The following is a 21,890-nucleotide window of genomic DNA, read 5'->3' on the forward strand; positions in this document are numbered from 1 at the left end:
TGTGAAAAGGTCTCAGTATTAATAAATTGGAGGCAATTTTAAATGGAATACAATATTCATTGAATTGAACCAAGTATTCTTTTATTTCAAGAATCTTTTTCATGGCTGTGTCTTTAAATATAGTTTCTGTTCTATTTGTTCTATTCTCCTCTACATGAACCCCAAGAAAGAATGTAGTGAATCTCTTTCGGCAAACTTCCACGTATATCTCTTTCTCTCCAATTACTTAAATGCTTTTATTATTTTCTATTACATTTAATTCAACATTCTGAAAACTGTTCTGCATTTAAATAGGTTTTTTTCCAGTGGTAGAAATGCTTCAATTGTTTGTTGGTTTTTGTTGTTGTTGTTGTTGTTGTTTTAATTGCACCATGTTCTTTAACTTTGTTGCACACCCTTGAATGTGAGAAGTTCTTTTTGGCCCCAGTTATTTACAGAATTTAATGTGGAAAGAGACCAGGTGAATACTTTAGGCTAACATAAAGAGGAGGGTGGTAAGCTGCCTTGTTACAAAAATTGAATATGTATAGTTTTATTTTCTTCAATCCCAACTCCCTTGCCACTACAAGAGGAAAAAGAAGGCTTCTTCAGTCATGCTGCACACTAGACCTTGAATGTCTAAAACAAGATTAGTTAAATTTCCACTGGATGGTACTAATCACTTTGGAAATCTACTACAATTACAGGTCCGCTCATTATCTGTAGTGGGTGATGATCTCTTTCAGTCTTCTCTGTCAAAATGGTCCAATATTTAATGGACTTGGCATCCTTTATAAAGTCTGAAATTATTGCTGCTAATATCATCTAAGATAAAATTACCATTTCTATTTCTCATTTTCTTTGTTAGGAGTAGGCAGATTTTGCTCTTCCTCCAGCTTAAAACTACATGTCTGCATGCTTCCATTTTTTTAAGAGTAGGTCTTTTCTGTCTTTTCCATTGTGTCTATAGTTATTCATTAATTCCTATTTTCTATTACTCTAGAGCCAATACAGGTAATTTATATTTTCCTAGAAAATTATCTATTTCATTTAGTCTTTGATTTTATTGACATAAATTTTTACACAGCATTAGTTTATACTTGTTTAATATTCTATATCTGTAATAAGTCCCTTTATTTCTAATATTTTTGTAATATTTTGGCTCACTCTGAAGATACTAATTATATTCATCTAAGAGTCTTCTGTTTACTTTCTAAAATATTGGGATTAGCTTCTTGTCAAATTGATAATTTATGTTAATAAACCATATTTTCTTACAATTTTGGTGATTTTATTTTGCTACCTTCTCATATTTTTTATTATTTCTGCTTGCCTGGATGTGGATGTATGTTCTGACATCAGAGCTGGCCTCAGGAGACAGTGGGAAAAAAAAACTGCTGGTAGACTGTGCCAGAAATTTCTGATTATGTCTGGCGTCAGTGATCTAGGCACTCTCCCACGCAATGCTGTTCTGAGCGCAAATGAAGCTGATGCACAGGGAAGGAAAGAACTCTGTCCACCTATTCCACAGGCACTTACCCAAAAAAGTCCTTTCTCTGGGGGTCTCCCCAACTGTTTGTCGGTGTTGACTCTGGGCTCAAAGCATCCTTTGGTACCATTCAACATCTGTCACAATGTCCTCTTCAGTATGTCTTTTGGGTCGTGGTTTAGATGAAACTGTTTTCTCTGTTTTCTGTATTTAGTGAATTTCTCAAATTACAAGGTTAATAGAAAAAATAGATATTCCAGGTTTTCAGTACCACTTGAGATTTATTATTTTGTAAAATATATATGGCCATTTCAAAGAGAATTTGCACTGGAGAGGACGACCATGTTTTCAGTCAGACTTTATCCAGTGTCCACATTTGGTACTTTCTATGATATCTGATTTGAAGCCTGTTTTTTACTCTGACCTGTATCATCTGAGTAGATTTCTCTTTTCTAGAAATGTGAGGGTTTATTTGTTTAAGAGGCATTTTTGCAAGGGAAACTTTCACTTGCAGAATGTTTTTTCCATATGTGCTTAAGGCAGGAAACAGATTCTAAAGGTTGTAATAGTAGAAAAAAGTGGTTTAGTTATAGCTGACACATTAAAATACAGTAATTCATGGTACGAAGATCAGAATAATATCAGTACATATTTTATTATCTAATGATACTAACTGAAATTAGTTTAAAAAAAAACTTGTGGATTAGGTTATGTGGAGGTTAAATACTTATATTTTTAAGACCTATGTTTTTCATCTTTGTGGCAGTCATCACCATAAAATGGAAATAATGGGGTACAGACAGAGCACAAATGTATCTATGCAAAAATGTAAGTATTTGCACTCAGTTAAATGACTCTAACATTCTGTGTTTTATGTCTGTTTTTCTTGAAATATCGGGGGGATCTGTTGACGATAACATGAAAACTCATATTAAAACTTGGAGCTATATGAATGTAATTAAACCTGCAATTATAATTAAAATATGCCAAAAACCATCATTTTACAAAAATGACTCTAGCTCGAGTATGTATTTTGTTATTTGAGTCTGGAGAAAGCAAGAAAATTGTAAATTTTATATAGGCATATAGAAATTGCCACATATAACATTTCTGGGAAGAGTCTTATGGTGTTAATATTTCATCTTCGTATTAATTTTTGATGACTTTTCTCAGGCTTTCTGGGATTTACAAAAGTGTTAAACTAGGGTAGTAGATAGCTGTATTTACCAAAGGGCCTGTGAGAAACAGGATTTAGATTAACAATTTATCATAGATTGTTTGTCCTGAAAAGGGTCTTTGTCACTGTTTTCTCCAGAATTTCTTTTTATCTTCAAAAATAAACATTTTGAAGGAGATTAGCATTGCCTTGAGGCACTCACTGTGTGTACTTTCCTTTTAATTCAGTAATTTCTAAGAGATAAGTGCTTTACCTCCTAATTCAGTGTCCTGAAAAATAGTTTATAAACTAGTCTTCAAAAAGTGAAATAAGGCTGAGCGCAGCGGCTCACGCCTGTAATTCCAGCACTTTGGGAGGCTGAGGCGGGCGGATCACGACGTCAAGAGATCAAGGCTGAGCCCGGCCAACGTGGTGAAACCCTGTCTCTACTGAAAATACAAAAAATTAGCTGGACGTGGTGGCACACGCCTGTAGTCCCAGCTACTCGGGAGGATGAGGCAGGAGAATCACTTGAACGCGGGAGGCAGAGGTTGCTGTGAGCCGAGATCACGCCACTGCACTTCAGCCTGGCGACAGAGAGAGACTCCATCTCAAAAAAAAAAAAAAAAAAAAAAGCGAAATAAAATTCCTGTAAGGATATGCCATATATCCTTTCCTTGGCCCTCTATGCCTTCTCAACAGCCTCCTTTGACCTACTTTCTATCAGAAGAGGCTGATATGTATAGATCTCCTCACTGCTACCCCATACCCTCTGGCTTTTTTTCTTTTAACTTTTATTTTAAGTTCAGGGGTACATGTGCAGATTTGTTATGTAGGTAAACTCATGTCACAGGGGTCTGTTATACAGATTACTTTGTTACACAGGTATTAAACCTACAATCCATTAGTTGTTTTTTTCTGATCCTCTTTCTCCTCGCACCCTCCATCCACAGGTAGCCCTTGGTGTCTATTCCCTTCTATGTGTCCATGTATTCTGATCATTTAGCCTCCATTTACAAGTGGGAACATGCAGTATTTGATTTTCTGTTCCTGTGTTAATTTGCTAAGGATAATGGCCTCCAGCTCCATCCATATTGCTACAAAGGACACGATCACATTTTTTATGGCTGCATAGTATTCCACTGTGTATCTGTATCATATTTTCATTATCCAGTCTACCACTGATGGGCATTTAGGCTGATTCCATTACTTTGCTATTGTGAATAGTGCAGCAATGAACATACACCTGCATGTGTCTTTATGATAGAATGATTTATATTCCTTCACTGGGTCAAATTGTAGTTCTGCTTTTAGGTCTTTGAGAAATCGCCACAGTGCTTTACACAATGATTGAACTACTTTACACTCCCACCAACAGTGTATGAGCATTCCTTTTTCTCCACAACTTAGCCAGCATCCATTATTATTTTACTTTTCAATAATAACCATTCTGACTAGTGTGAGATGGTAACTCATTGTGGTTTTGATTTGCATTTCTCTAATGATCAGTGATATTGAGCTTTCTTTCATATGCTTATTGGCTGCATATATATCTTCTTTTGAAAAGTATCTGTTCATGTTCTTCGCCCACATTTTAATTGAGTTGTTTGTTTTATTCTTGTAAATCTGTTTAAGTTCCTTATAGATGCTGGATATTAGACCTTTGTCAGATGCACCGTTTGCAAAAATTTTCTCCCATTCTGTAGGTTGTCTGTTTACTCTGTTGATAGTTTATTTTGCTGTGCAGAACCTCTTTAGTTGAGATTCCATTTGTCAATTTTGCTTTTGTTGCAATTGCTTTTGGTGTCTTCATCATGAAATCTTTGCCTGTTCCTGTGTCCAGAATGGTATTGCCTAGGTTGTCTCCCAGGATTTTTATAGTTTTAAGTTTTACATTTAAGTCTTTGATTCATCTTGAGTTGTTTTTGTGTATGGTGTAAGCAAGGGGTCCGGTTCCAATCTTCTGCATATGGCCAGCCAGTTATCCCAGCACCATTTATTGAATAGAAGAGTCCTTTCTTCATTACTTGTTTTTGTCAGCCTTGTCAAAGATCAGATAGTTTTAGGTGTGCAGTTTTATTTCCGGGCTTTCTATTCTGTTCCTTTGTTTTATGTGTCTGTTTTTGTACTGGTACTATGCTGATTTGGATATTGTAGCCCCATAGTATAATTTGAAGTGTGTCAGTTTGATGCCTCCAACTTTATTCTTTTTGCTTAGGATTGCCTTAGACATTCAGGTGCTTTTTGGTTCCACTGGAATTTTAAAATAGCTTTTGCTAGTTCTGTAAAGAATGTCATTGGTCGTTTGATGGGCATAGCATTGAATCTGTCAATTGTTTTGGGCAGTATGGCCATTTTAATGATATTGATTCTTCTTATGTATGAGCAAGGAATATTTTTCCATTAATGTGTGTCATCTCTGATTTCTTTGAACAATGTTTTCTAGTTCTCATTGTAAAGATCTTTCACCTCCCTGGTTAGCTGTATTCCTAGGTATTTTATTCTTTTTGTGGCAATTGTGAATGGGATTGAAATCCTGATTTGGCTCTCAGCTTGGCTGTTGTTGATGTATAGGAATTCTAGGGATTTTTGTACGTTGGTTTTGTATCCTGAGATGTTGCTGAAGTTGTTAATCAGTTTAAGGAGCTTTTGGGCCAAGACTCTTGGGTTTTCTATATATAGAATCATGTTGTCTGCAAACAAAGATAGTTTGATTTCCTCTATTTCTATTTCAATGTCCTTTATTTCTTTCTCTTGCCGGATTTCTCTGGCCAGGACTTCCATTACCATGGTGAACAGGAGTGGTGAGAGAGGGAATCCTTGTCTTGTGCTGGTTTTCAAGAGGAATGCTTCTGGCTTTTGCCATTCAGTATGATGTTATCTGTGAGTTTGTATAGAATAGATGATTCTTATTACTTTGAGGTATGCTCCTTCAATATCTAGTTTATTGAGAGTTTTTAACATAAAGGGTGTTAAAATTTGTCAAAAGCAGTTTTTTGCATCTCTTGAGAGAATTATGTGATTTTTGTCTCTAGCTCTGTTTATGTGACGAATCACTTTTATTGATATGCATATGTCAAACCAACCTTATATCCCAGGGGTAAAGCTTACTTGACCATGGTGAATAAGCTTTTTGATGCACTGCTGGATACAGTTTGCCAGTATTTTTGTGAAGATTTGTGCATTGATATTCATCCAGGATATTGGCCTGAAGTTTCCTTGTTTTGTTGTTGTATCTCTGCCCGGTTTTGGTATCAGGATGATGCTGGCCTCAGATAATGAGTTAGGGAGGAGTTCGTCCTCCACAGTGTTTTGAAATAGTTTCTGTAGGAATGGTACCAGCTCTCCCTTGTATATCTGGTAGAATTCAGCTCTGAATCCTGGGCTTTTTTTGGTTTGTAGGCTATTTATTACTGATTCAATTTCAGAACTTGTTATTGGTCTGTATAAAGATTCAATTTCTTCCTTGTTCAGTCTTGGGACAGTGTGTGTCTCTAGGAATTTACTCCTTTCTTCTAAGATTTTCTAGTTTGTGTGCATAAAACTATTCATAATATTTTCTGATAGGTATTTGTATTTGTGTGGCATAGGTTGTAATATACCCTTTGTTGTTTCTAATTGTGTTTATTTGGATCTTCTCTCTTTTTCTCTTCATTATTCTAGCTAGCAGTCTATCTATCTTATTAACTATTTCAAATACACAACTCCTGAATTCATTAATCTTTTGAATGGTTTTTCATGTTTCAATCTCCTTCAGTTCAGCTCTGATTTTGGTTATTTGTTGTCTTCTGCTAGTTTTGTGGTTGGTTTGTTCTTTGTTCTCTAGTTTTCTTAGTAGTTCTGTTAGGTTGTTAAATTAAAATCTTTCTAACTTGTTGATGTGGGTGTTTAGTACTATAAATTTTCCTCTTAACATTGCCTTAGCTGTGTTCCAGAGATTCTGGTATGTCGTATCCTTGTACTCATTAGTTTTAAATAACTTCTTGATTTCTGACTTTATTTCATTATTTACACAAAAGCCATTCAGGAGCAGTTATTTAATTTCCATGTAATTGTTTGGTTTTGAGTGATTTTCTTGGTCTAGATTTCTAATTTTATTGTGCCATGTTCTGAGAGAGTGGTTGTCATGATTTCAATCCTTTTGCATTTGCTAAGCATTGTTTCATGTCTTAATTGTGGTTGGTGTTAGAGTATATGACACGTGGCAATGAGAAGAATGTATATCCTGTTGTGTTTGGATGAAGAGTTCTGTAGATGTCTATCAGATCCATTTGATCCAGTGTTGAGTTCATGTCTTGACTACCTCTGTTAATTTTCTGCCTCAGTGATCTGTCTAATACTGTCAGTGGGGTGTTGAATCTCCCACTATTATTGTGTTGGAATCTAAGTCTCTTTGTAGGTCTCCAAGAACTTGCTCTATAAATCTAGCTGCTCCTGTGCTGGGTGCATATATATTAGAGACAGTTTGGTCTTCTTGTTGAATTGAATGCTTTACCATTATGTAATCTCCTTCTATGTCTCTTTTGGTCTTTGATGATTTAAGGTTTTTTTTTGTTTGTTTCACTTTGTTTTTGAAATTAGGATTGTAACTCCTGCTTTTTTCTGTTTTCCATTTGCTTGGTAGATTTTTCCACATTCCTTATGAGTCTCTGGGTTCCATTGCATGTGAGATGGGTCTCTTCAAGACAGAAAACCACTGGGTCTTGGTTCTCTGTCCAGTTTGCTACTCTACTTTTTAACTGGGAGCATTTAGACCATGTATGTTCAAGGTTAGTATTGATATGTGTGAATTTGATCCTGTCATCATGGGTTAGCTTATTGTTGTGCAGACTTGTTTGTGTGGTTGCTTTACAGTGTCATTAGTCTGCATACTTAAATGTATTTTTGTAGTGCATGGTAATGGTCTTTTCTTTCCATATTTAGTGGTTTCTTCAGGAACTCTTGTAAGGCCAGTCTAGTGGTAATAAATTCCCTCAGTATTTGCTTGTCTGAAAAATATCTTATTTCTCATTTGCCTAAGAAGCTTATTTTGGGTGGATATGAACTTCTTCATTGAAATTTTCTTTCCTTTAAGAATGTTGAATATTGGCCCTCAATCTCTTCTGGCTTGTAGGGTTTCTGCTGAGAAGTCTACTGCTAGTCTGATGGGCTTCCCATTGTAGGTGGCTTGACCGTTCTCTCTAGCTGCCTGTAACATTTTTTTCTTTCATTTCAACCTTGGAGAATCTGATGACTATGTGGCTGAGAGATGATTTTCTTGTGAAGGATTTCACTGATGATCTCTGCGTATCCTGAATTTGAATGTTAGCCTCTTTAGCTAGGTTGGGAAAGGTCTCATGGATAATTTCCTGAAATGTGTTTTCCAAATTGCTTCTATTCTCCCCATCTCGTTCCATCTCTTTCAAGGACACCAATGAGTCATAGATTTAGTCTGTTTGCATAATCCCATATTTTCCAGAGGTTTTATTCATTCTTTTTCATTTTGTTTGTCCATTCTTTTCTGATTGTCTTATTTTAGAAAGCCAGTCCTAAAGCTCTGAGAGTCTTTCTTCCATTTGTTCTATTCTGCCATTATTACTGTGATTGCATTATGAAATTCTTGTAGTATGTTTTTCAGCTCTGATTGGTTACTTTTTTTTTTATATACTGGCTATTTTGTTTGTCAGCTTCTGTATCATTTTATTGTGATTCTTAGCTTCTTTGGATTGGGTTTCAATATACTCCTGCATTTCCATGATCTGTGTTCCTATCCATTTTCTGAATTCTATTTCTGTCATTCTAGCCATTTCAGCCTAGTTCAAAACCCTTGCTACAGAGCTAGTGCCATTGTTTGAACGAAAGAAGGCATTCTAGCTTTTTAAATTGTCAGAGTTTTTGCACTGGTTCATTCTCATCTGTGTGGGCTGATGTCCCTTCAGTCTTTAAAGTTGCTGTCCTTTGGATTTTTTTTTCTTTTATCCTATTTGATGACCTTGAGGGTTTGATTCAGTCAACTGGCATTATTGCTGGAAGATTTTAGGGGGCCAATGCCCCACTCACAATTCCTGGATTGTGTGCTCTAACTCTGGGGGACTGGTATTGGGCCCTGACTTTTGTTCTCTGGCTCCTTGAGGTTAGGAACCCACTGCACTATGGAGGCTGAGTTGCTCTCAAACCACTGTTCATAGCACTTCAATAGGTGGTGCCAGCCAAAGTGTTTCACAGGGTGATGGGAGTAGGATCCATCCTCATTTGCATGTGCCCACAGAAGCAACAGTGGCAGTGTGGCAGGATGCATGATCATCCACTGCAGTAGAGTGCCAGCAAGTGCCAGGGTGCCAGCCTTCCTGCAGGTGTTTGCAGCAGCAGCAGAGGCAGCACAGCTTGAAGAAGGTGGGTGCCCTGCTGGTGCCTGTGAGCAGCCGCACTGGTGATAGTTTTAGCCTGTGGGATGGGGTGTTGGTGGGCACAGGACCGTGTGTACCCTCTGCGCATTCACACAGGTGGAGGTGGCCACTGATGGTAGGGAGGGTTTGCTGTTTTCCATACGTAGTTTCACTGCAGTGGTAGTGTTGGCACAGTGGCAGGGCACTGGTGGCAGCAAAGCTGGTGGGCATAGGGCCCACCAAGGCTCCAACTACAATGACAGTAAGATATTGGGGCTGGCAGTGTATGCTTTGCTGGCAGCAGTGGGAGGCCAGCTTTCAAGCATACACATGCACTGGTGGGGCAGGGAAGAAAAGATGCCCTCTGACTTTTGATTGGCCTTGGCCAGTGGGGAACCTTGACAGTGTTACTGAGGGAATACAGATGTGTAGGTTTTCCTGAGGCTGGGTATATCAGTATATTGAAGGCCACACACCTGCTCAAAGTCGTGCTCTCTATATGACTTTCTCCTTCTGAGATCTATAATCTGCTAGCTCTCCTTGCTGTTGATATAAGTGGTCCTACAGCTTTACATGTAAACACAGATGATGTCAAGCCTCAAAATGGAAAGATTAATATCACTAGTAAAGAAAAAGAGATGGCAATAATTTCAATACATAATGTAGATAAGATCTATTTTTGGCTCATGGATAATAAGAACTTGCATTAATTATTTTAAGTGAAAGAAACTCATCAAATTTTCATAAGTAAAAATATATTAACTCTTATAACTGGAAAGTCTAAAAGTAGATAACCAGATTACAACAGATGCCTGGGTGGTTGTAACATTGCCTTTGGACACCTGCGCACATCCCTTCATTCTTATATTCCTCAGCCTCTTTTCTCCAACCTCTCCCTTTACTATTTCTTAGCTCTATTTTTATTTTAAGGGATTTTATTCTCAGCAAGCTCTATGTTTATCAAAGTTGAACGTACTTACAATCTTACAATATCTTGGTGTCTGGAAAGCCCAATGTAAGGAGAGCTTCTGTTTTTCCAGTTATTACAGCAAAATTCCCTATAGTTACCAAAGTAATTGGCTGTGTGATTGTTTCTAAACATCAATTAGTGTGGCTGGGGTGATAGGATTTGTTAACTGACCAGGTTTGCAGCAAATGAGTGCCTAGGATTGTGAGGATGGGGAGTGGGGTTACCCACCAAAATATTTATTCAATCAATCAATTAATATTACAGACTGTCTATATCCTATGGCACTTTCCTAAGTGATAGGGATATAGTCTGTAATAAAATCTCTGTCATAATGAAACTTATCTTCTGGTCACAATTATAAACGGTAAAAATAAATAAACTGGAAATATATAGTGTATTAGTCTGTCCTCATGATGCGATGAAGAAATACCTGAGACTGAGTAGTTTATAAGGAAAAGAGGTTTAATTGACTCAGTTCTGCCTGGCTAGGGAGGCCTCAGGAAACTTACAATCATGGCGGAAGACACGTCTTCACGGGGCAGCAGGAGAGAGAATGAGTGCCAGTGGGGGAAATGTCAGATGCTTATAAAACCATCAGCTCTTGTGAGAAATTACTCACTATCATGAGAACACCATGGGGGAACTGCCCTCATGATTCAGTTACCTCCCACTGGGTTCCTCCCGTGGCAGGTGGGAATTATAGGATTACAATTCCAGATGAGATTTGGGTGGGAACATAGCCAAACCACAACATTCCACCCCGGCCCCTCGCAAATCTCATGTCCTCACACTTCAAAACACAATCATGCCTTCCCAACAGTCCCCCGAAGTCTTAACTCATTCCAGCATTAACCCAAAAGTCAACAGTCTAAAGTCTCATCTGAGGTAAGATAAGTTTTCAAAACCAATCACGCCTTCCCAATAGTCCCCCAGAATCTTAACTTATTCCAGCATTAACTCAAAAGCCCACATTCCAAAGTCTCATCTGAGACAAGACAAGTCCCTTCCACCTATAAGCCTGTAACATCAAAAGCGAATTAGTTACTTCTTAAATATAATGGTGGTATAGGCATCAGGTAAATACACCCATTCCAAATGGGAAAAATTGGCCAAAGCAAAGGGTCTACAGGCACCTTGCAAGTCCAAAATCCAGTGAGGCAGTCAAATCTTAAAGCTCTAAAATTAACTCCTTTGACTCCATGTCTCACGTCCAGGTCACGCTGATGCAAGAGGTGGGCTCCCATGGCCTTGGGCAGCTCTGCCCCTGTCGCTTTGCAGAGTACAACCCCCCTGCAGGCTGCTTTCACAGGTTGGCATTGAGTGCATATGGCTGTGCAAGTACCTATGGGATTGAGTGGCTATAGCACGGTGCAAGCTGTTGGTGGATCTACCATTCTGGGGTCTGGAGGATGGTGGCCCTTTTCTCACACCTCTACTAGGCAGTACCCCGGTGGAGACTCTGCTCTGACCCCACATTTCCCTTCCACACTGCCCTGGTGGAGGTTACCCATGAGGATTCTGCCCCTGTAGCAAATTTCTGCCTGGACCTCCAGTCGTTTCCATACATCCTCTGAAATCTAGGTGGAGGTTCCCAAACTTCAATTCTTGACTTCTGTGAACCTGCAGGTCCAAAACCACATGGGAGCTGCCGAGGTTTGGGGTTTGCACCCTCTGAAGCAACAGCCTAAGCTGTACGTTGGCTCCTTTTAGCCATGGCAGGAGTGGATGGGAAGCAGGATGCCAAGTCCCCAGGCTGCATACAGCAGGGGGGCCCTGGGCCAAGCCCAGGAAACTATTTTTCCCTTCTAGGCCTCTGGGTCTGTGATGGGAGGGTCTGCCAGAAAAGTCTCTGACATGGCCTGGAGACATTTTCCATATTGTCTTGGTAATTAGCATTTGGCTCCTTATTACTTATGCAAATTTCTGCAGCCCACTTGATTATATTCCCAGAAAATAGGATTTTCTTTTCTACTGCAGAGTCAGGCTGCAAATTTTCCAAACTTTTATGCTCTGTCACCTCTTGAGTGTTTGATGCTTAGGAATTTTGAAACCACCTTTGTAAAACTATGACTGAAACAGTGAAAGAGATCTAACTTAACCAATTCCATCTTGTTCTAACCTCCAGGCTGTCTTTGTTCATTCCTGGGCATAGGCTGAACTAACTTTGGGAGAAGCTTAGTTTGTAGTTTACAGTTTAAACAAAGATGGTAATAGCTCTTTCCCAAAGCAGACCTCCTTCTTGCCTGGAGACTAGACTAACATTAGCCACAGGATTAGAAATTATGGTTTAGGAGTTGGACGAGCGAAGTGGCTCACGCCTGTAATCCCAGCAGTTTGGGAGGCTGAGGTGGGTGGATCACGAGGTCAGGAGTTTGAGACTAGCCTGGCCAATATGGTGAAACCCGTCTCTACTAAAAATACAAAAATAGTATTAGCTGGTGTAATGCCCAGACAGTTTGTTCCCCAAAGAAGACCACCAGAGTCCAGAGTCAAAGCCAAGCTGCAAGGATCTTTTACTGCAAGTTCGAACTTGGTCCCTCCATTCCACAGCATACAAGAGGGCCCCGAACAATGCGAGTGCTTGCCTTTTATAGCCCGATGTAAATAGGATACGTAAAGTTACAGAGGAACAAGGGAATTCTTTTGGTTACAGCACTACAATTGGTTAACATTTCAAGTTATACATTTAGCAGTTTTCTATTGGTTCCTGCGCTTTCAGTAAAACCACGAACGGCTGTGTCCTTATCGGAGACTTTCCAGATGGTGTTTTTCTAAAGTTGAGATATATGGTAGTCTCTGAGTTAAGAAATGTGTTTGTACTGGGCTCAGGAAGTTGAGAGATATATGGTGGGATGTGTTTGTACTGGGCCTGTTTGTGTTGAGTCCGGGGTTGAGGAATGTGCCTGTTTTCTGTGTTTGTACTGGGCTCAGGAAGTTGAGAGATATATGGTGGGATGTGTTTGTACTGGGCCTGTTTGTGTTGAGTCCGGGGTTGAGGAATGTGCCTGTTTTCTTTCACTGGGCGTGATGGTACACTCTTGTAGTCGCAGCTGCGCCAGAGGTTGAGGCAGGATAATCGCTTGAACCCGGGAGGTGGAGATTGCAGTGAGCTGAGATCACACCACTGCACTCCAGCCTGGGCGACAGAGCGAGACTCCATTTCAAAAAAGAAAAAAAAGGAGTCACGCAGCTGGAGGCTACAACATTCTGATCCTCCCTACACTGCTCCTAAGATCAGTGCTTGAGATATTTTGCAGACTCTGCACTTGATGGATCTGCTGGCACCACCCAGATAGATAAACTGGCTCCTTTGATCTTGTGGCCCCCACCCAGGAACTGACTCAGTGCAAGAAGACAGCTTCTACTCCTATGATTACATCTCTGACGAATGAACACTCCTGACTCATTGGCTTCCTCGCCACCCACCAAGCTATCCTTAAAAACTGTGCTTTCCGAATGCTCAGAGGGACTGATTTGAGTAATAGTAAAACTCCGGTCTCACACACAGCTGGCTCTGCGTGAATTACTCGTTCTCTATTGCAGTTCCCCTGTCTTGATAAAGCGGCTCTGTCTAGGCAGTGGGCAATGAACCCCTTGGGCGATTACAATTTCTTTTGCCAGATACCCTAAATCATCTCTCAAGTTCAAAGTTCCACAGATCTCTAGTGCAGGGACAAAATGCTACCAGTCTCTTTGCATAGCGAGTGACCTTTACTCCAGTTCCTCATCTCCATCTGTGACCATCTCAGCCTGGACTTTATTGTCCATATCACTATCAGCATTTTGGTCAAAGCCACTCAACAAGTCTGTAGGAAGTTTGAGAGTTGGAGATATCTTCTAGAGAGCAAGTGGAAATAATTAATACACAGTTGAAAATACAAGTCTGGAATTTATGAAAAATACAAATTTGGGATGTATATATCTAGAACTGAAGATATAAAATTGGGAAGTCATAAGCATATAAACTGCACTAAGAGTGGAAAGGGAGTGATTTATCAAAGGAATGTCAAGCTGTTGTTGGATAGTGGAAGGATGAGAAGTTAAGTACAGAACACTTAGGTGCTATACATTTATTTATTGTATTCTCCCATCTGGTACCAGTTTTTACTAAGTGCAAAGATTATTAGTGATTTTAGATGTCATGAGACTGTGAATTTCCTGATGTTTGACTGAAAGGAGATTGTTATTTTACTGCCAGTAACAGAAAACCAAAAACTCAAACTGACTTAAATAACAAGGAAATGTTCTAGTTCCTGTAAGTAGAAATTAAGAGACACATGAGATTTCAGGGTTAGTTCATGTAAGGGCTTAACACTACCATGAAAGTTGCAGATTTTATTTATTTTTTAAATTTACGTGGCATTCTGTTCAGCCAACCACAGGATTGGCTTCATCTTAAGTTGGGCTCCCTTTTGGTCATGGAATGGCTGCCAGGAATAATCGGATTACACATTTCCTCACACAGCATCAGGAAGAGGAGAGGTTCATTTCCCATGATATTTCCCCAGAGAGAAAGAAAAAAAAATGTTCTAGAAATTCCAGAAAGTATTTCCTTACATCTCTTTGGCCTGCATTTGGTTACATGCTCATTTCTGAAATCTGCAGCTGTAGCAATGAAGACAGGATTTTTCTGCTCCAGGATACATGGTTTGATATAAAGGGTATCTGGTCGAAACGGAAAGAAAAGAAGCATTTTTTACCATGAGGAAAATGAAGGAGGAGATTAATCAAGATTAGTATCATTAGTATTTGGATGTATAATATGGATAGAATTAACAGATTATCTAGAAGAGGTAGAAAATTATTGATGGTCAGATATAAACAACAAGACAAAAGGAATACATTTCTTTTTTAACATTTCCTTTCAGTGTAATAGACTTACAAGAGTTTATTAAACAAACATGCCTGTATACTTAGGACTGGTTTACACCATCCTCATGTGAAAATAAGTAAGAGTACAAAAGTATTTCTTTTTCTTCATCTCTTCTGTTCCTTTGGCTGTGCCAGACTCTGACGCCAAGTTCTGGGTTGAATATATCCTAATTAAACTGAAGTTTTTCAAATGCGATTATATAGTAATCACTTCTATTCTGCTCTAATCATAGAAAATATATCTTGGAGTAATTTTTTACTATTGAGAATTAGGTAAAAGGGACAACACAAATGAGATTTTATTATCTAATTAATACAGTAGCTGTAAACTTATCCTTCTAACAATACATAGTCTTTCATGGGCAAATTGTGGGGAGGAAAGGTAGACTCATATTTAGCCATAGAAAGTCTCAATATTATTGCACACAAGTGAAAAATAAATAAGCTACCCACAGTTTTCATCAAGGAGACTATATATTGACTTTCCCATTTCCCATAGAAGTGTATGAATGTAATGAATACAGGCAAATTTAATTTAAATTAAAAAGAAGGTTCTGACAAAGTTACAAAATGTCTTTCTGTGTTAAAAGTGTGTTTTCACCCTGAAACAAATGGTTCCTAATTACTCCAAATAAGCATAATGAACTTAAAAATCATGCAAACTCTTAATTATCTTTCCATTATTTAAAGCTATTCATTATAAAGTTTCTAAATTTGTGCCAATTGTTGATCATTCAAAAAACAGGAGGAAGACAAAGAAAAATGTCAGGCTAACAAATTGCTGTCTGCTTCTGTGCTCTCCAGCTTAAAGCTGGTTCATTACTTTTCAAAACAAATTAACTATCAACTCTTTTTTAAACATCTAAGATTACATAGAAAAGAGGCTGTAGATGTGGGCATTATTACAGATTTTCCCAGGACATATCTTCATGATATAAAATATAAGATATATAGATGAAGGGGACATTGAACGCAAGACATAAACCCCTACCTCCACAGTGTAAAGGAGTTGAAAGATCCTCTTTGACTAGTCTACTTCTGTCTATTAATTTCCAGCAATTTTTTTTCTCTTTCTTTTTCTTCATGTGCCTTTTGTGTGTGCTGCCTCAACTAGAAATGCAGCAATCTGACATAAATCAAGCTCCTCACTGGTTTTCTCAAAAATTTCACTCATTCTTAAGCATTCTGTGAGCTCGATAACTTTTCTAAAGATTTTTTCTTTTTTTAAAAATTATACTTTATGTTCTAGGGTACATGTGCACAATGTGCAGGTTTGTTACATATGTATACATGTGCCATGTTAGTGTGCTTTGAGTGGGTTGAATGCGGGCACAGCATAGGCATCAAAGAGTGGCATCTCCTCTGGGAAACATGCATACTCTCTTGGTTTCTCTGGTTCAGTTTCTTTTCTTCTTCTCTTGCTTCCCCATCTTTACAGAGAAACCTGAAGAACCAATCATTTTCTTAGGCAACATAGTTCTTCTCACACATAGGCACCTGGAGGATCTTGGCTGTTACTATAAGCAGATTTGTCAAAGAATGTGTTTCTGAATAAACACTCAGAATTATCACTCAAAATAATTTTCCTAAATGCAGGTTTAAAAAAAAATCAGTAAATATATTTGGTGTAATTTAACCAAAACTTATCTCTGTTGAGATAGTCTATCTTAACCTTGTACCTTTTAGATACTGAGTCACCTAGGTGCCACATGGCATGGCTCAAAATTAGAAAACGACCCATTTCTCTCCACTATGAAAATTTTGGCTGTCCTTGCTTAGTCTGTGCCTTGTTGCATATACTTGGATCCTCTGTTATGCTAATTTGACTTTGAGGCTTTTATTTTCTTTCCATTCATTTTTCCCTTAGTGCATGGCTTGTCTCAGCATTTCTCAGACAGGGCTTTTCATTGTATTTGTTTTCATTCACTCTAAGCCATTACCCCATCAGATGTAGTGAGAAAGGAGCTTAAAAGTAACCCAACCTGATTAAAAAATATGCTCTGTTGCTGAGAGAAAAGATGGCATGAGGGATCTTAATCTCCAAAGAGTGCTGGAGATAGACCTCTTGTTTAAACATTCTAATTAGAAACTATCTAATTCAAAAATCACTTGTCTTTATTAGCCTATGTAAACTTACAAAATTTGAATCTTGACTAATGTATGACATTACATTACACTCAAAAGTTTTTTCATTTCACTTGTAATTTACAAAATATGGTCTTTGAATCACTGATAGGCCATACAGATTCTCCATGTTATTCATGGAATAAATATATATAATGCTCATGTTTATAATATAGCTTCTCTACTTTTCTGGCATAAATAAGAAATTTGCGTGTTTTTCATCATCATAGATAACCTCACTGGTGTCTATCCAAAATCGGTCTTTCTTCATGTCCATCCTACTGATGGTTTCCAAGCATTGCTATATTGAAGTTAATGAAATGTGTTGTCCATCGGCCTGTGGACAACTGGAGAGAGAACTGGTTAGTGAATCATTAGGGATGGTGTTTAACCATTCATTAATCAAGTAATTATTGACTGCCAAATGAACAAAACAGGCTGAAATTCCTACTACTGTGGAGCTTACCTTTCAGTGTGAAACACAATTAAAAGGGTCGGTTTTACAGTATGTTAGAAGGTGACTAGTGCTCTAGGGAAAAAGAAAAGGGTAGCAAAACTCCGGAGGGATGTGTGTGCAAATTTAAATGCAGTAGTCAGTTTGACTTCTTTGACACGGTTATATCTGAGGAAAATTCTTGAAGTAATTGAGGGAATTAGTAAGGGAAGAGTATTCTAGCATTCCACTCTAAGCCTCCAGATAAACAGCAAGGAAGCCAGTCTATCTCAAGTGAGTGAACATAAGGGGTAAACTCAGAAGGATAGCAGAGGGATTCGATCACTTAAAGGACTTTGACTTTGACCCTGACAGTATTGCAGAACCCTTGTAGTGTTCTGAGCAGAGGAGCAAATGATCTGACCTGCTGTTCTTGATGAGAATGGACAAATAATTGTGCATGGGCAGGAAGTGAAGAGTAAAGAATCAGGGGGACCCTCTAGGATGCTATTGCAGCAATCCAGTCCAGAGGGTATGTTGATTTGGATCGCAGTGGTGGTGGTGGAGGTGATATGCATTGGTCTGATTCTGTACACATTTTAAGATGAAAGCCAGTAGACATTCCTGAGTGTTATCTGTCACAATGCTACTGGTTGCAAGTAACAGAAACTTAACAAAAACCAGTAAGTACTGGTGGAATTCAAAAGTGTCACATGGAACCTAGAGTTTTAACTCCTTTTGAAGGACATTTAACTCCTTTTGAAGAACTGTATCAAAGATACTGAAGATACTAAGAACCCAGCAAACTACTCTGTCTTTTTCTCTGGGATTGCATGGTGTCTGGGTTTGCTTCTCTGTATGTATCTGATTCATCCTTCTTTGCAGTTTGTTTTTTTCTGCCTCTTCACGCTGTTATGGACAATGGCCACCCTAGCCTCCTATTTGCCCTTGCAAATCAAGTGCCAAGGCCAACTCACTTGTACACAAACGACCAAAGTCGTTTACTGGGTTCTTTTTTATTTTATCTTTATTTTTTGAGATGGAGTCTCGCTCTGCCGCCAGGCTGGATTGCAAGTGGCGCCATCTCGGCTCACTGCAACCTCCACCTCCCAGCTTCAAGCGATTCTGCCTCAGCCTCCTGAGTAACTGGGACTACAGGCATGCACCACCACACCCAGCTAAGTTTTGTATTTTTGGTAGAGATAGGGGTTTCACCATGTTGGCCAGGATGGTCTTGATGTCTTGACCTCATGATCCTCCCACCTCGGCCTCCCAGAGTGCTGGGATTATAGGCATGAGCCATTGTGCGTGGCCCAATTTACTGGGTTCTTAAGAAACAGATTCTAACTGGCTCCATCCAGGCAATAGATTGGCTGCCTCCTGAGTCAAGTGATCAGGTGATTATCTTGATCCAGCCTGTAGTCAGGATGGAACAGGATTAAGTGCATAATACCAACATGGCTACATACACAGACTTGTGTGTGTGGAAGGCAGCTCTTAGTGGCGTGTGAACTGCATAAACATCCAAAATGTTGTATATATGGTTATCAGATAATTTTACCACTAGAGGTTGCTTAAATATGAGTCTTTCAAAAAACTTCTTTTGGTTTAGTTATTTTTAGTCATGTGGCTAAGTGATAAAAGCAGTGAAAAAACTTTTGATTAAAAAAGATAAAGCAGCTAGTCATCTAAATTCTTCATTCAACAATAACCAGTGTGAACATTTTATCAATATCATTTCAGATATCTCTGTATAATACATATAATTAGACTTAAGCTACTGGCCAGGAAGACAGAGTTAATTTAAAATAAAATAATCATAAATGATATTTTAAATTAAAAGTATTAATTTAAATTTTATTTGAATTAAAAAACAGTTTAAGTAAAACTGAAGGGATGATTAAACGTTGGATTAATGATTTTTTCCCCAACAAAACACATACATTCTTATAAGAATCCTCTGATCTGGAAGAAAGCGAGCTGGAAGAAGAAAGTGCCCATTCTTGTCATAGCATTGAGATGAGCCAGGGCCTTTTATTTATTCTCAGGAAACAGCCAACTCTGAGTCTTGAGGGTGCTCAGGTTGACTTTTAGCAGCAGAACATCTAATTCACTGACAAGCCTTGAAGGCTTACTCTGTGCTTAGAAATAGGTGAATATACATCTATAAAAATAAAATTATATGCCATAGATGAGAAAATTTAAAGAAAGGGATCCCTGTCTTTTCAGAATCACTAGAGAGATTACAGTTATTATACAGAGTCTTGAATTTTACAAATTGGGTTAGAAAACTAAGGGAAAGTGGCCGGGCGCGGTGGCTCAAGCCTGTAATCCCAGCACTTTGGGAGGCCGAGGCGGGTGGATCACGAGGTCAGGAGATCGAGACCATCCTGGCTAACATGGTGAAACCCCGTCTCTACTAAAAAAAAATACAAAAAACTAGCCGGGCGTGGTGGCGGGCGCCTGTAGTCCCAGCTACTCGGAGGCTGAGGCGGGAGAATGGCGAACCCGGGAGGTGGAGCTTGCAGTGAGCCGAGATCGGGCCACTGCACTCTAGCCTGGGCCACACAGCAAGACTCCGTCTCAAAAAAAAAAAAAAAAAAAAAAAAAAAAAAAAGAAAACTAAGGGAAAGAACATGGCATAGCCGAACACTTGTAAATATTACCGGAGCCATAGCTGTAATTTATTTCTAATCCAAATCAAGGCACAGAAAGAAAATAAAGAAGAAAACAGGACACATCTGAAGAAGGTTAATTACATGCCTAGGAAAGAGACCATTTGAGAAGCAAACATTCAGGGGAGATGGTGCCCTGACCACAAATGTGAACATCCACATGTATTTCTTCAGTAGACTATGACACCAAACTCACATGACTTGATTACGTTAGGTTGTAGGATCATATGAAACATTGTGTGTGTCGAAATTCCATGCTTTCCCAACAGCCAAGTGTTTACAATTTGGTTCCTCATAAGTACTGATATGAAGATAATGCCATATTCCAGATATATAGCTAATAATTTAAAACATTTGGTTGGAATTTAATACATTTGTATTACCAGGTTTTTAAAAATATCAATGTGAGTTTGTTTAACATGAGCCAGTTTCACCAGAGTCACACTCTGAGTATTTTTTTGTGTCTAATATCTGAGCATGATCACATAAAATCATTGCCTATATGAGGGCTATATCCGTGGCAGTCTACAGCCTAGGGATAACAAAAGAAGTGATGAATTTGATCTGAAGACCAAAATTAAGGCTGCAACAGGGTTTAGAGAGTATTTAAGAATAAGAAAAAATATGTATATATTGATTAGCCCACAGTTTTTTATGCTTGAAGCCATATGTTTTTATGACTGAAATGTACTACAGAGAACTAAAATTTGCCTTTATTTTATTGCTGTATTTTCATCTCTGCTTAATTCTTACTTCTCAGGAAGGTCTAATGTGACCTTTCTATCTAGGTCAGTTTCTTCCATTACATACTTTCCTAGTACCATGACTATTCTTTGTATCTCACATCATAATCAAAATTTTGCATCGGTTTATCTGAATTTTGAAAAGAGATTCTGTCTCCATTGCAAGATCCAAATCAGCTAGGGCCACGCCTGGTTGTGTTTAACTTATTGTTACATGGCCCTGCTCAATTTCGGGTACGTGGTAAGTGTTCTCTGAATATTCATTAAGTTTACATAATACCTTTTTTCTAACATATTAAAAAAATGTTATCAGAAATGGTGGCTCACGTCTGTAATCCCAGCATTTTGGGAGGCCAAGGTGGGAGGGTCACTTGAACCCGGAGTTTGTGACCAGCCTGGGCAGCATAGTGAGACTTCACATCTGCTAAAAATAATTAGTGGGGCACAATGTTGCCTGCCTAAAACCCCAGCTACTCAAGAAGCTGAAGTGGGAGGATCACTTGAGTCTGGGAGATTGAGGATACGGTGAGAGGTATGATCTTCCCACTGTATGCCAGCCAGGGCAACAGAGTGAGACCCTGTCTCAAAAAAAAAAAAAAAATATATATATATATAGAAAAAGAAAATGTTATACATGAGGTATATGAGGAAACATGTATATTTTTGGGGAAGTCATACATTTCTAATAGTCTTTGAACAAGAGAAAGTTCATATTTGTAATTCATTTATACAACTCAATACACTATAATATATTGACCTACTTATAGTTTATAATTAAAATTTGAATCTAGGTTATTTTATTCTTTTCTTGGACAATTCTTAAAATGAGTAGCAATTGAAGGAAAGACAATTTTGTAACTGATGAGGATTTTTTTTTCTTTTTTCTTGAGATGGAGTCTCACACTGTTGCTGGGGCTGGAGTGCAATGGCGTGATCTCAGCTCACTGCAACCCCACCTCCCAGGTTCAAGCGATTGTCCCGCCTCAGCCCCCCGAGTAGCTGGGATTACAGGTGCCTACTACCACACCCGGCTAATTTTTTGTATTTTTAGTAGAGACAGGTTTTCACTATGTTGGCCAGGCTG

The sequence above is a fragment of the Macaca nemestrina genome, chromosome 4 (genome assembly GCF_043159975.1).
Source record: "Macaca nemestrina isolate mMacNem1 chromosome 4, mMacNem.hap1, whole genome shotgun sequence".
Classification (NCBI taxonomy): Eukaryota; Metazoa; Chordata; class Mammalia; order Primates; family Cercopithecidae; genus Macaca; species Macaca nemestrina.